Raw genomic sequence first — 16,399 nt, 5'->3', positions numbered from 1 at the left:
TAGTCTTAAACTCTAAGGCTCTCCCCACTCTAACCCTGAATCCATACTTTTCACCCCTACAAACACTTACCCTAACTCCAAACCCTAAGACTCTTCTTAACCCAACCCTAGATCTAACACTTAAGCCTATTGTGAACCTAAGTCTAGCTCCACACCATATGGTCTCATAAACCTAAATATGCCTCAATGATCCATGGCTGTACTGATACTCAACCAAGCTCCAAACCCTAAAGGTCTCACATGCCTAAACCTATTTCCATCACCTAAGACTGTACTAACCCTAACACTACCTGCAAATCCTAAAGCTATCATGACCCTTACCTTAGCTTCAAACTCTAAGGCTAGCCCAGCCATAACCCTAGATACAACTCTTAAACTAATATTAAACCTAACCCTAGCTCCAAAGTCTGAAGCTTTCACATCTCTAACCATAGCTCCTAACCATAAAGCTCTTTCAATCCTATCCAAGTGAAAAAAGTCAACTCAAGAATACTAATTTCAATGGTGCTACAGAGCACTATAGTGTCATTTTCGACAAACTAATGATTATTGCGCTCAAAAAGTAGTAAGAAGCTACAGCTATTTGTGGAGTTATAATACTCTAATTTGCCAGAAAATGTGCAAAATTGTAACTTTGAGTTAAGTGTGCTTAACTGTACTAAACTGAAGTATGCTTAAGTAGACTTTAAAAATACTTCTGCATATATCTGTAAACAAACATTCTACATATTGTGAACTGAAATGAAATCAAAATGTAATATGCATTACAAATGCTTTTACTATTATACACTGATTAGACTTAAAATATAAAAAAACATACACTGAATACGTCTTTATTAAAACTCCCAATCCAGTATCCAGTCTTGGATTTAGTTTCCACAAGAAATCACATGACATATCAACAACTACAATGTTTATAAACACAGTTAGCCTAATTCTGATTTATCTATCACTTTAGGATTCAGCCAAGTTCTTGCCACATTAAAAAACACAGAAAATGGCAAATGGCTTTTAAATTTTGAACACTGAAACCAACCACCTTCAATTTTACACAGAATATATTGTGAAAAGTTTGGGGAAGGTAGTTTGGGGCGTGATTCACAATGATGGTGAGTAAAAGGGAGTAGACAAAGCCAATATGCAAATAGGAGGCCTCAAGAACCAATGAGAAAAATGTGAATTTTACTCAAATTTGTGGTATTCCCCACACAAACCCATTGAATAGCACTCACCCAATATGGCTGACACAGTTAGTGGAATTGTGAAGAAATATCAAAATGGAAGAAATGATGATATACATTTGCTAGTATAAATACTACATACTTAGACAAATATCAGTATGTTTTAAATACATTTAATTGCAGTTTTTGTTAACTATGGTAACCCTATATTTAACCCTCCAGCCCAAATACTAATCTTAAACCTAGCTTCAAACCCTTAGGGTCTCATAAACCTTAGAACAGATCTATACTCCAAAGCTATACTGACCCTTATCCTAGCTCCAAACCCAAAAGCTCCCTCAACACTAACCTCACCTCAATCCCTTAATGCTGTACAATTCCTAGTTCTAGATAAAAATCATGCAACTTCTTAAACCTTACATTTAGCTCCAATCCCTTATCCTCTCCAAACCCCAATCCTAGATATAACCCTTAAGCCTTTTCTAACCATGTAAATAGTCTTAAACTCTAAGGCTCTCCCCACTCTAACCCTGAATCCATACTTTTCACCCCTACAAACACTTACCCTAACTCCAAACCCTAAGACTCTTCTTAACCCAACCCTAGATCTAACACTTAAGCCTATTGTGAACCTAAGTCTAGCTCCACACCATATGGTCTCATAAACCTAAATATGCCTCAATGATCCATGGCTGTACTGATACTCAACCAAGCTCCAAACCCTAAAGGTCTCACATGCCTAAACCTATTTCCATCACCTAAGACTGTACTAACCCTAACACTACCTGCAAATCCTAAAGCTATCATGACCCTTACCTTAGCTTCAAACTCTAAGGCTAGCCCAGCCATAACCCTAGATACAACTCTTAAACTAATATTAAACCTAACCCTAGCTCCAAAGTCTGAAGCTTTCACATCTCTAACCATAGCTCCTAACCATAAAGCTCTTTCAATCCTATCCAAGTGAAAAAAGTCAACTCAAGAATACTAATTTCAATGGTGCTACAGAGCACTATAGTGTCATTTTCGACAAACTAATGATTATTGCGCTCAAAAAGTAGTAAGAAGCTACAGCTATTTGTGGAGTTATAATACTCTAATTTGCCAGAAAATGTGCAAAATTGTAACTTTGAGTTAAGTGTGCTTAACTGTACTAAACTGAAGTATGCTTAAGTAGACTTTAAAAATACTTCTGCATATATCTGTAAACAAACATTCTATACATTGTGAATTGAAATTAAATCAAAATGTAATATGCATTACAAATGCTTTTACTATTATACACTGATTAGACTTAAAATATAAAAAAACATACACTGAATACGTCTTTATTAAAACTCCCAATCCAGTATCCAGTCTTGGATTTAGTTTCCACAAGAAATCACATGACATATCAACAACTACAATGTTTATAAACACAGTTAGCCTAATTCTGATTTATCTATCACTTCAGGATTCAGCCAAGTTCTTGCCACATTAAAAAACACAGAAAATGGCAAATGGCTTTTAAATTTTGAACACTGAAACCAACCACCTTCAATTTTACACAGAATATATTGTGAAAAGTTTGGGGAAGGTAGTTTGGGGCGTGATTCACAATGATGGTGAGTAAAAGGGAGTAGACAAAGCCAATATGCAAATAGGAGGCCTCAAGAACCAATGAGAAAAATGTGAATTTTACTCAAATATGTGGTATTCCCCACACAAACCCATTGAATAGCACTCACTCAATATGGCTGACACAGTTAGTGGAATTGTGAAGAAATATCAAAATGGAAGAAATGATGATATACATTTGCTAGTATAAATACTACATACTTAGACAAATATCAGTATGTTTTAAATACATTTAATTGCAGTTTTTGTTAACTATGGTAACCCTATATTTAACCCTCCAGCCCAAATACTAATCTTAAACCTAGCTTCAAACCCTTAGGGTCTCATAAACCTTAGAACAGATCTATACTCCAAAGCTATACTGACCCTTATCCTAGCTCCAAACCCAAAAGCTCCCTCAACACTAACCTCACCTCAATCCCTTAATGCTGTACAATTCCTAGTTCTAAATAAAAATCATGCAACTTCTTAAACCTTACATTTAGCTCCAATCCCTTATCCTCTCCAAACCCCAATCCTAGATATAACCCTTAAGCCTTTTCTAACCATGTAAATAGTCTTAAACTCTAAGGCTCTCCCCACTCTAACCCTGAATCCATACTTTTCACCCCTACAAACACTTACCCTAACTCCAAACCCTAAGACTCTTCTTAACCCAACCCTAGATCTAACACTTAAGCCTATTCTGAACCTAAGTCTAGCTCCACACCATATGGTCTCATAAACCTAAATATGCCTCAATGATCCATGGCTGTACTGATACTCAACCAAGCTCCAAACCCTAAAGGTCTCACATGCCTAAACCTATTTCCATCACCTAAGACTGTACTAACCCTAACACTACCTGCAAATCCTAAAGCTATCATGACCCTTACCTTAGCTTCAAACTCTAAGGCTAGCCCAGCCATAACCCTAGATACAACTCTTAAACTAATATTAAACCTAACCCTAGCTCCAAAGTCTGAAGCTTTCACATCTCTAACCATAGCTCCTAACCATAAAGCTCTTTCAATCCTATCCAAGTGAAAAAAGTCAACTCAAGAATACTAATTTCAATGGTGCTACAGAGCACTATAGTGTCATTTTTGACAAACTAATGATTATTGCGCTCAAAAAGTAGTAAGAAGCTACAGCTATTTGTGGAGTTATAATACTCTAATTTGCCAGAAAATGTGCAAAATTGTAACTTTGAGTTAAGTGTGCTTAACTGTACTAAACTGAAGTATGCTTAAGTAGACTTTAAAAATACTTCTGCATATATCTGTAAACAAACATTCTACATATTGTGAACTGAAATTAAATCAAAATGTAATATGCATTACAAATGCTTTTACTATTATACACTGATTAGACTTAAAATATAAAAAAACATACACTGAATACATCTTTATTAAAACTCCCAATCCAGTATCCAGTCTTGGATTTAGTTTCCACAAGAAATCACATGACATATCAACAACTACAATGTTTATAAACACAGTTAGCCTAATTCTGATTTATCTATCACTTTAGGATTCAGCCAAGTTCTTGCCACATTAAAAAACACAGAAAATGGCAACTGGCTTTTAAATTTTGAACACTGAAACCAACCACCTACAATTTTACACAGAATATATTGTGAAAATTTTGGGGAAGGTAGTTTGGGGCGTGATTCACAATGATGGTGAGTAAAAGGGAGTAGACAAAGCCAATATGCAAATAGGAGGCCTCAAGAACCAATGAGAAAAATGTGAATTTTACTCAAATATGTGGTATTCCCCACACAAACCCATTGAATAGCACTCACCCAATATGGCTGACACAGTTAGTGGAATTGTTAAGAAATATCAAAATGGAAGAAATGATGACATACATTTGCTAGTATAAATACTACATACTTAGACAAATATCAGTATGTTTTAAATACATTTAATTGCAGTTTTTGTTAACTATGGTAACCCTATATTTAACCCTCCAGCCCAAATACTAATCCTAAACCTAGCTTCAAACCCTTAGGGTCTCATAAACCTTAGAACAGATCTATACTCCAAAGCTATACTGACCCTTATCCTAGCTCCAAACCCAAAAGCTCCCTCAACACTAACCTCACCTCAATCCCTTAATGCTGTACAAATCCTAGTTCTAGATAAAAATCATGCAACTTCTTAAACCTTACATTTAGCTCCAATCCCTTATCCTCTCCAAACCCCAATCCTAGATATAACCCTTAAGCCTTTTCTAACCATGTAAATAGTCTTAAACTCTAAGGCTCTCCCCACTCTAACCCTGAATCCATACTTTTCACCCCTACAAACACTTACCCTAACTCCAAACCCTAAGACTCTTCTTAACCCAACCCTAGATCTAACACTTAAGCCTATTCTGAACCTAAGTCTAGCTCCACACCATATGGTCTCACAAACCTAAATATGCCTCAATGATCCATGGCTGTACTGATACTAAACCAAGCTCCAAACCCTAAAGGTCTCACATGCCTAAACCTATTTCCATCACCTAAGACTGTACTAACCCTAACACTATCTGCAAATCCTAAAGCTATCATGACCCTTACCTTAGCTCCAAACTCTAAGGCAAGCCCAGCCATAACCCTAGATACAACTCTTAAACTAATATTAAACCTAACCCTAGCTCCAAAGTCTGAAGCTTTCACATCTCTAACCATAGCTCCTAACCATAAAGCTCTTTCAATCCTATCCAAGTGAAAAAAGTCAACTCAAGAATACTAATTTCAATGGTGCTACAGAGCACTATAGTGTCATTTTTGACAAACTAATGATTATTGCGCTCAAAAAGTACTAAGAAGCTACAGCTATTTGTGGAGTTATAATACTCTAATTGCCAGAAATTGTGCAAAATTATAACTTTGAGTTAAGTGTGCTTAACTGTACTAAACTGAAGTATACTTAAGTAGACTTTAAAAATACTTCTGCATTTATCTGGAAACAAACATTCTACACATTGTGAACTGAAATGAAATCAAAATGTAATATGCATTACAAATGCTTTTACTATTATACACTGATTAGACTTAAAATATAAAAAAACATACACTGAATACGTCTTTATTAAAACTTCCAATCCAGTATCCAGTCTTGGATTTAGTTTCCACAAGAAATCACATGACATATCAACAACTACAATGTTTATAAACACAGTTAGCCTAATTCTGATTTATCTATCACTTCAGGATTCAGCCAAGTTCTTGCCACATTAAAAAACACAGAAAATGGCAAATGGCTTTTAAATTTTGAACACTGAAACCAACCACCTACAATTTTACACAGAATATATTGTGAAAAGTTTGGGGAAGGTAGTTTGGGGCGTGATTCACAATGATGGTGAGTAAAAGGGAGTAGACAAAGCCAATATGCAAATAGGAGGCCTCAAGAACCAATGAGAAAAATGTGAATTTTACTCAAATATGTGGTATTCCCCACACAAACCCATTGAATAGCACTCACTCAATATGGCTGACACAGTTAGTGGAATTGTGAAGAAATATCAAAATGGAAGAAATGATGATATACATTTGCTAGTATAAATACTACATACTTAGACAAATATCAGTATGTTTTAAATACATTTAATTGCAGTTTTTGTTAACTATGGTAACCCTATATTTAACCCTCCAGCCCAAATACTAATCTTAAACCTAGCTTCAAACCCTTAGGGTCTCATAAACCTTAGAACAGATCTATACTCCAAAGCTATACTGACCCTTATCCTAGCTCCAAACCCAAAAGCTCCCTCAACACTAACCTCACCTCAATCCCTTAATGCTGTACAATTCCTAGTTCTAAATAAAAATCATGCAACTTCTTAAACCTTACATTTAGCTCCAATCCCTTATCCTCTCCAAACCCCAATCCTAGATATAACCCTTAAGCCTTTTCTAACCATGTAAATAGTCTTAAACTCTAAGGCTCTCCCCACTCTAACCCTGAATCCATACTTTTCACCCCTACAAACACTTACCCTAACTCCAAACCCTAAGACTCTTCTTAACCCAACCCTAGATCTAACACTTAAGCCTATTCTGAACCTAAGTCTAGCTCCACACCATATGGTCTCATAAACCTAAATATGCCTCAATGATCCATGGCTGTACTGATACTCAACCAAGCTCCAAACCCTAAAGGTCTCACATGCCTAAACCTATTTCCATCACCTAAGACTGTACTAACCCTAACACTACCTGCAAATCCTAAAGCTATCATGACCCTTACCTTAGCTTCAAACTCTAAGGCTAGCCCAGCCATAACCCTAGATACAACTCTTAAACTAATATTAAACCTAACCCTAGCTCCAAAGTCTGAAGCTTTCACATCTCTAACCATAGCTCCTAACCATAAAGCTCTTTCAATCCTATCCAAGTGAAAAAAGTCAACTCAAGAATACTAATTTCAATGGTGCTACAGAGCACTATAGTGTCATTTTTGACAAACTAATGATTATTGCGCTCAAAAAGTAGTAAGAAGCTACAGCTATTTGTGGAGTTATAATACTCTAATTTGCCAGAAAATGTGCAAAATTGTAACTTTGAGTTAAGTGTGCTTAACTGTACTAAACTGAAGTATGCTTAAGTAGACTTTAAAAATACTTCTGCATATATCTGTAAACAAACATTCTACATATTGTGAACTGAAATGAAATCAAAATGTAATATGCATTACAAATGCTTTTACTATTATACACTGATTAGACTTAAAATATAAAAAAACATACACTGAATACGTCTTTATTAAAACTCCCAATCCAGTATCCAGTCTTGGATTTAGTTTCCACAAGAAATCACATGACATATCAACAACTACAATGTTTATAAACACAGTTAGCCTAATTCTGATTTATCTATCACTTTAGGATTCAGCCAAGTTCTTGCCACATTAAAAAACACAGAAAATGGCAAATGGCTTTTAAATTTTGAACACTGAAACCAACCACCTTCAATTTTACACAGAATATATTGTGAAAAGTTTGGGGAAGGTAGTTTGGGGCGTGATTCACAATGATGGTGAGTAAAAGGGAGTAGACAAAGCCAATATGCAAATAGGAGGCCTCAAGAACCAATGAGAAAAATGTGAATTTTACTCAAATATGTGGTATTCCCCACACAAACCCATTGAATAGCACTCACTCAATATGGCTGACACAGTTAGTGGAATTGTGAAGAAATATCAAAATGGAAGAAATGATGATATACATTTGCTAGTATAAATACTACATACTTAGACAAATATCAGTATGTTTTAAATACATTTAATTGCAGTTTTTGTTAACTATGGTAACCCTATATTTAACCCTCCAGCCCAAATACTAATCTTAAACCTAGCTTCAAACCCTTAGGGTCTCATAAACCTTAGAACAGATCTATACTCCAAAGCTATACTGACCCTTATCCTAGCTCCAAACCCAAAAGCTCCCTCAACACTAACCTCACCTCAATCCCTTAATGCTGTACAATTCCTAGTTCTAAATAAAAATCATGCAACTTCTTAAACCTTACATTTAGCTCCAATCCCTTATCCTCTCCAAACCCCAATCCTAGATATAACCCTTAAGCCTTTTCTAACCATGTAAATAGTCTTAAACTCTAAGGCTCTCCCCACTCTAACCCTGAATCCATACTTTTCACCCCTACAAACACTTACCCTAACTCCAAACCCTAAGACTCTTCTTAACCCAACCCTAGATCTAACACTTAAGCCTATTCTGAACCTAAGTCTAGCTCCACACCATATGGTCTCATAAACCTAAATATGCCTCAATGATCCATGGCTGTACTGATACTCAACCAAGCTCCAAACCCTAAAGGTCTCACATGCCTAAACCTATTTCCATCACCTAAGACTGTACTAACCCTAACACTACCTGCAAATCCTAAAGCTATCATGACCCTTACCTTAGCTTCAAACTCTAAGGCTAGCCCAGCCATAACCCTAGATACAACTCTTAAACTAATATTAAACCTAACCCTAGCTCCAAAGTCTGAAGCTTTCACATCTCTAACCATAGCTCCTAACCATAAAGCTCTTTCAATCCTATCCAAGTGAAAAAAGTCAACTCAAGAATACTAATTTCAATGGTGCTACAGAGCACTATAGTGTCATTTTTGACAAACTAATGATTATTGCGCTCAAAAAGTAGTAAGAAGCTACAGCTATTTGTGGAGTTATAATACTCTAATTTGCCAGAAAATGTGCAAAATTGTAACTTTGAGTTAAGTGTGCTTAACTGTACTAAACTGAAGTATGCTTAAGTAGACTTTAAAAATACTTCTGCATATATCTGTAAACAAACATTCTACATATTGTGAACTGAAATGAAATCAAAATGTAATATGCATTACAAATGCTTTTACTATTATACACTGATTAGACTTAAAATATAAAAAAACATACACTGAATACGTCTTTATTAAAACTCCCAATCCAGTATCCAGTCTTGGATTTAGTTTCCACAAGAAATCACATGACATATCAACAACTACAATGTTTATAAACACAGTTAGCCTAATTCTGATTTATCTATCACTTTAGGATTCAGCCAAGTTCTTGCCACATTAAAAAACACAGAAAATGGCAAATGGCTTTTAAATTTTGAACACTGAAACCAACCACCTTCAATTTTACACAGAATATATTGTGAAAAGTTTGGGGAAGGTAGTTTGGGGCGTGATTCACAATGATGGTGAGTAAAAGGGAGTAGACAAAGCCAATATGCAAATAGGAGGCCTCAAGAACCAATGAGAAAAATGTGAATTTTACTCAAATTTGTGGTATTCCCCACACAAACCCATTGAATAGCACTCACCCAATATGGCTGACACAGTTAGTGGAATTGTGAAGAAATATCAAAATGGAAGAAATGATGATATACATTTGCTAGTATAAATACTACATACTTAGACAAATATCAGTATGTTTTAAATACATTTAATTGCAGTTTTTGTTAACTATGGTAACCCTATATTTAACCCTCCAGCCCAAATACTAATCTTAAACCTAGCTTCAAACCCTTAGGGTCTCATAAACCTTAGAACAGATCTATACTCCAAAGCTATACTGACCCTTATCCTAGCTCCAAACCCAAAAGCTCCCTCAACACTAACCTCACCTCAATCCCTTAATGCTGTACAATTCCTAGTTCTAGATAAAAATCATGCAACTTCTTAAACCTTACATTTAGCTCCAATCCCTTATCCTCTCCAAACCCCAATCCTAGATATAACCCTTAAGCCTTTTCTAACCATGTAAATAGTCTTAAACTCTAAGGCTCTCCCCACTCTAACCCTGAATCCATACTTTTCACCCCTACAAACACTTACCCTAACTCCAAACCCTAAGACTCTTCTTAACCCAACCCTAGATCTAACACTTAAGCCTATTGTGAACCTAAGTCTAGCTCCACACCATATGGTCTCATAAACCTAAATATGCCTCAATGATCCATGGCTGTACTGATACTCAACCAAGCTCCAAACCCTAAAGGTCTCACATGCCTAAACCTATTTCCATCACCTAAGACTGTACTAACCCTAACACTACCTGCAAATCCTAAAGCTATCATGACCCTTACCTTAGCTTCAAACTCTAAGGCTAGCCCAGCCATAACCCTAGATACAACTCTTAAACTAATATTAAACCTAACCCTAGCTCCAAAGTCTGAAGCTTTCACATCTCTAACCATAGCTCCTAACCATAAAGCTCTTTCAATCCTATCCAAGTGAAAAAAGTCAACTCAAGAATACTAATTTCAATGGTGCTACAGAGCACTATAGTGTCATTTTCGACAAACTAATGATTATTGCGCTCAAAAAGTAGTAAGAAGCTACAGCTATTTGTGGAGTTATAATACTCTAATTTGCCAGAAAATGTGCAAAATTGTAACTTTGAGTTAAGTGTGCTTAACTGTACTAAACTGAAGTATGCTTAAGTAGACTTTAAAAATACTTCTGCATATATCTGTAAACAAACATTCTATACATTGTGAATTGAAATTAAATCAAAATGTAATATGCATTACAAATGCTTTTACTATTATACACTGATTAGACTTAAAATATAAAAAAACATACACTGAATACGTCTTTATTAAAACTCCCAATCCAGTATCCAGTCTTGGATTTAGTTTCCACAAGAAATCACATGACATATCAACAACTACAATGTTTATAAACACAGTTAGCCTAATTCTGATTTATCTATCACTTCAGGATTCAGCCAAGTTCTTGCCACATTAAAAAACACAGAAAATGGCAAATGGCTTTTAAATTTTGAACACTGAAACCAACCACCTTCAATTTTACACAGAATATATTGTGAAAAGTTTGGGGAAGGTAGTTTGGGGCGTGATTCACAATGATGGTGAGTAAAAGGGAGTAGACAAAGCCAATATGCAAATAGGAGGCCTCAAGAACCAATGAGAAAAATGTGAATTTTACTCAAATATGTGGTATTCCCCACACAAACCCATTGAATAGCACTCACTCAATATGGCTGACACAGTTAGTGGAATTGTGAAGAAATATCAAAATGGAAGAAATGATGATATACATTTGCTAGTATAAATACTACATACTTAGACAAATATCAGTATGTTTTAAATACATTTAATTGCAGTTTTTGTTAACTATGGTAACCCTATATTTAACCCTCCAGCCCAAATACTAATCTTAAACCTAGCTTCAAACCCTTAGGGTCTCATAAACCTTAGAACAGATCTATACTCCAAAGCTATACTGACCCTTATCCTAGCTCCAAACCCAAAAGCTCCCTCAACACTAACCTCACCTCAATCCCTTAATGCTGTACAATTCCTAGTTCTAAATAAAAATCATGCAACTTCTTAAACCTTACATTTAGCTCCAATCCCTTATCCTCTCCAAACCCCAATCCTAGATATAACCCTTAAGCCTTTTCTAACCATGTAAATAGTCTTAAACTCTAAGGCTCTCCCCACTCTAACCCTGAATCCATACTTTTCACCCCTACAAACACTTACCCTAACTCCAAACCCTAAGACTCTTCTTAACCCAACCCTAGATCTAACACTTAAGCCTATTCTGAACCTAAGTCTAGCTCCACACCATATGGTCTCATAAACCTAAATATGCCTCAATGATCCATGGCTGTACTGATACTCAACCAAGCTCCAAACCCTAAAGGTCTCACATGCCTAAACCTATTTCCATCACCTAAGACTGTACTAACCCTAACACTACCTGCAAATCCTAAAGCTATCATGACCCTTACCTTAGCTTCAAACTCTAAGGCTAGCCCAGCCATAACCCTAGATACAACTCTTAAACTAATATTAAACCTAACCCTAGCTCCAAAGTCTGAAGCTTTCACATCTCTAACCATAGCTCCTAACCATAAAGCTCTTTCAATCCTATCCAAGTGAAAAAAGTCAACTCAAGAATACTAATTTCAATGGTGCTACAGAGCACTATAGTGTCATTTTTGACAAACTAATGATTATTGCGCTCAAAAAGTAGTAAGAAGCTACAGCTATTTGTGGAGTTATAATACTCTAATTGCCAGAAATTGTGCAAAATTATAACTTTGAGTTAAGTGTGCTTAACTGTACTAAACTGAAGTATACTTAAGTAGACTTTAAAAATACTTCTGCATTTATCTGGAAACAAACATTCTACACATTGTGAACTGAAATGAAATCAAAATGTAATATGCATTACAAATGCTTTTACTATTATACACTGATTAGACTTAAAATATAAAAAAACATACACTGAATACGTCTTTATTAAAACTTCCAATCCAGTATCCAGTCTTGGATTTAGTTTCCACAAGAAATCACATGACATATCAACAACTACAATGTTTATAAACACAGTTAGCCTAATTCTGATTTATCTATCACTTCAGGATTCAGCCAAGTTCTTGCCACATTAAAAAACACAGAAAATGGCAAATGGCTTTTAAATTTTGAACACTGAAACCAACCACCTACAATTTTACACAGAATATATTGTGAAAAGTTTGGGGAAGGTAGTTTGGGGCGTGATTCACAATGATGGTGAGTAAAAGGGAGTAGACAAAGCCAATATGCAAATAGGAGGCCTCAAGAACCAATGAGAAAAATGTGAATTTTACTCAAATATGTGGTATTCCCCACACAAACCCATTGAATAGCACTCACTCAATATGGCTGACACAGTTAGTGGAATTGTGAAGAAATATCAAAATGGAAGAAATGATGATATACATTTGCTAGTATAAATACTACATACTTAGACAAATATCAGTATGTTTTAAATACATTTAATTGCAGTTTTTGTTAACTATGGTAACCCTATATTTAACCCTCCAGCCCAAATACTAATCTTAAACCTAGCTTCAAACCCTTAGGGTCTCATAAACCTTAGAACAGATCTATACTCCAAAGCTATACTGACCCTTATCCTAGCTCCAAACCCAAAAGCTCCCTCAACACTAACCTCACCTCAATCCCTTAATGCTGTACAATTCCTAGTTCTAAATAAAAATCATGCAACTTCTTAAACCTTACATTTAGCTCCAATCCCTTATCCTCTCCAAACCCCAATCCTAGATATAACCCTTAAGCCTTTTCTAACCATGTAAATAGTCTTAAACTCTAAGGCTCTCCCCACTCTAACCCTGAATCCATACTTTTCACCCCTACAAACACTTACCCTAACTCCAAACCCTAAGACTCTTCTTAACCCAACCCTAGATCTAACACTTAAGCCTATTCTGAACCTAAGTCTAGCTCCACACCATATGGTCTCATAAACCTAAATATGCCTCAATGATCCATGGCTGTACTGATACTCAACCAAGCTCCAAACCCTAAAGGTCTCACATGCCTAAACCTATTTCCATCACCTAAGACTGTACTAACCCTAACACTACCTGCAAATCCTAAAGCTATCATGACCCTTACCTTAGCTTCAAACTCTAAGGCTAGCCCAGCCATAACCCTAGATACAACTCTTAAACTAATATTAAACCTAACCCTAGCTCCAAAGTCTGAAGCTTTCACATCTCTAACCATAGCTCCTAACCATAAAGCTCTTTCAATCCTATCCAAGTGAAAAAAGTCAACTCAAGAATACTAATTTCAATGGTGCTACAGAGCACTATAGTGTCATTTTTGACAAACTAATGATTATTGCGCTCAAAAAGTAGTAAGAAGCTACAGCTATTTGTGGAGTTATAATACTCTAATTTGCCAGAAAATGTGCAAAATTGTAACTTTGAGTTAAGTGTGCTTAACTGTACTAAACTGAAGTATGCTTAAGTAGACTTTAAAAATACTTCTGCATATATCTGTAAACAAACATTCTACATATTGTGAACTGAAATGAAATCAAAATGTAATATGCATTACAAATGCTTTTACTATTATACACTGATTAGACTTAAAATATAAAAAAACATACACTGAATACGTCTTTATTAAAACTCCCAATCCAGTATCCAGTCTTGGATTTAGTTTCCACAAGAAATCACATGACATATCAACAACTACAATGTTTATAAACACAGTTAGCCTAATTCTGATTTATCTATCACTTTAGGATTCAGCCAAGTTCTTGCCACATTAAAAAACACAGAAAATGGCAAATGGCTTTTAAATTTTGAACACTGAAACCAACCACCTTCAATTTTACACAGAATATATTGTGAAAAGTTTGGGGAAGGTAGTTTGGGGCGTGATTCACAATGATGGTGAGTAAAAGGGAGTAGACAAAGCCAATATGCAAATAGGAGGCCTCAAGAACCAATGAGAAAAATGTGAATTTTACTCAAATATGTGGTATTCCCCACACAAACCCATTGAATAGCACTCACTCAATATGGCTGACACAGTTAGTGGAATTGTGAAGAAATATCAAAATGGAAGAAATGATGATATACATTTGCTAGTATAAATACTACATACTTAGACAAATATCAGTATGTTTTAAATACATTTAATTGCAGTTTTTGTTAACTATGGTAACCCTATATTTAACCCTCCAGCCCAAATACTAATCTTAAACCTAGCTTCAAACCCTTAGGGTCTCATAAACCTTAGAACAGATCTATACTCCAAAGCTATACTGACCCTTATCCTAGCTCCAAACCCAAAAGCTCCCTCAACACTAACCTCACCTCAATCCCTTAATGCTGTACAATTCCTAGTTCTAAATAAAAATCATGCAACTTCTTAAACCTTACATTTAGCTCCAATCCCTTATCCTCTCCAAACCCCAATCCTAGATATAACCCTTAAGCCTTTTCTAACCATGTAAATAGTCCTAAACTCTAAGGCTCTCCCCACTCTAACCCTGAATCCATACTTTTCACCCCTACAAACACTTACCCTAACTCCAAACCCTAAGACTCTTCTTAACCCAACCCTAGATCTAACACTTAAGCCTATTCTGAACCTAAGTCTAGCTCCACACCATATGGTCTCATAAACCTAAATATGCCTCAATGATCCATGGCTGTACTGATACTCAACCAAGCTCCAAACCCTAAAGGTCTCACATGCCTAAACCTATTTCCATCACCTAAGACTGTACTAACCCTAACACTACCTGCAAATCCTAAAGCTATCATGACCCTTACCTTAGCTTCAAACTCTAAGGCTAGCCCAGCCATAACCCTAGATACAACTCTTAAACTAATATTAAACCTAACCCTAGCTCCAAAGTCTGAAGCTTTCACATCTCTAACCATAGCTCCTAACCATAAAGCTCTTTCAATCCTATCCAAGTGAAAAAAGTCAACTCAAGAATACTAATTTCAATGGTGCTACAGAGCACTATAGTGTCATTTTTGACAAACTAATGATTATTGCGCTCAAAAAGTAGTAAGAAGCTACAGCTATTTGTGGAGTTATAATACTCTAATTTGCCAGAAAATGTGCAAAATTGTAACTTTGAGTTAAGTGTGCTTAACTGTACTAAACTGAAGTATGCTTAAGTAGACTTTAAAAATACTTCTGCATATATCTGTAAACAAACATTCTACATATTGTGAACTGAAATGAAATCAAAATGTAATATGCATTACAAATGCTTTTACTATTATACACTGATTAGACTTAAAATATAAAAAAACATACACTGAATACGTCTTTATTAAAACTCCCAATCCAGTATCCAGTCTTGGATTTAGTTTCCACAAGAAATCACATGACATATCAACAACTACAATGTTTATAAACACAGTTAGCCTAATTCTGATTTATCTATCACTTTAGGATTCAGCCAAGTTCTTGCCACATTAAAAAACACAGAAAATGGCAAATGGCTTTTAAATTTTGAACACTGAAACCAACCACCTTCAATTTTACACAGAATATATTGTGAAAAGTTTGGGGAAGGTAGTTTGGGGCGTGATTCACAATGATGGTGAGTAAAAGGGAGTAGACAAAGCCAATATGCAAATAGGAGGCCTCAAGAACCAATGAGAAAAATGTGAATTTTACTCAAATTTGTGGTATTCCCCACACAAACCCATTGAATAGCACTCACCCAATATGGCTGACACAGTTAGTGGAATTGTGAAGAAATATCAAAATGGAAGAAATGATGATATACATTTGCTAGTATAAATACT

This window comes from Salminus brasiliensis, chromosome 7 (genome assembly GCF_030463535.1).
Source record: "Salminus brasiliensis chromosome 7, fSalBra1.hap2, whole genome shotgun sequence".
NCBI classification, from domain to species: domain Eukaryota; kingdom Metazoa; phylum Chordata; class Actinopteri; order Characiformes; family Bryconidae; genus Salminus; species Salminus brasiliensis.
Note: the sequence above shows the minus strand (reverse complement) of the source record.